Source organism: Triticum dicoccoides, chromosome 3A, assembly GCF_002162155.2.
Source record: "Triticum dicoccoides isolate Atlit2015 ecotype Zavitan chromosome 3A, WEW_v2.0, whole genome shotgun sequence".
NCBI classification, from domain to species: Eukaryota; Viridiplantae; Streptophyta; class Magnoliopsida; order Poales; family Poaceae; genus Triticum; species Triticum dicoccoides.
The window spans coordinates 759,272,725-759,273,369 of record NC_041384.1 but is presented as its reverse complement, the minus strand read 5'-3'; the positions used below and the strand labels follow the sequence as shown (position 1 = coordinate 759,273,369).

Here is a 645-nt window from a genome sequence, read left to right as displayed (position 1 = left end):
CGGTGTGAGGCCTACAAGAATTAATTGACTTTTAGGCAGTTAGATCTATGACTCTTCATGTTGTGTCGACTTCTTCTCCAAGGTGATGGTCCGACGGGACCATGGCCTTGGTGACTTCTTCCCCTGGTCAACAACGATGGGTTGTCTCTAGCCATAGAGTGGCATGCAGCGGGCCATCCACCTGTTCAAGAGGTGGAAGATGGCCGGCCCTCTAGGACTTCGCTGCAATTTCTCTAAAGTTTTATGTTATTTGTATTGTTGGTTTGGTTGTTAGCCATGACTTTGTTTTTCAAAGAAAAAATTGTCCATGACGAATAGAGATGCGGTTTATATTGTGAGGAGGGCAGTGGCCAGAAATAGAGGAAACAAATCCTAAAAAGTTCAAATAATTTTCCATACAATACCATGAAATCATAAATACTAAAACCCAAAAAATACCCTAAACCCCTAAAAAACAAAAACAGTCGAATCACATACCAGTAGTGTCAGGCAGGAAAGGGCATCCCTCACTGGTACTTTCCTCCCACGACTAATCTGGGCCGATTACCAGTGACGGACTGACGGGTGGTCGCGCCACTGGTATGTGATGCACCAGTGACGAGCATGGTGGTGCACCCGTCACTGGTATGTTTGACCCACGGCTAA

At 45.6% G+C, this 645-nt stretch overlaps 1 pseudogene; it reads left to right on the top strand.

Annotated features, from left to right (window-relative positions):
• Positions 1-645, top strand: part of LOC119273704 — an 8,048-nt pseudogene that overhangs the window by 5,805 nt on the left and 1,598 nt on the right.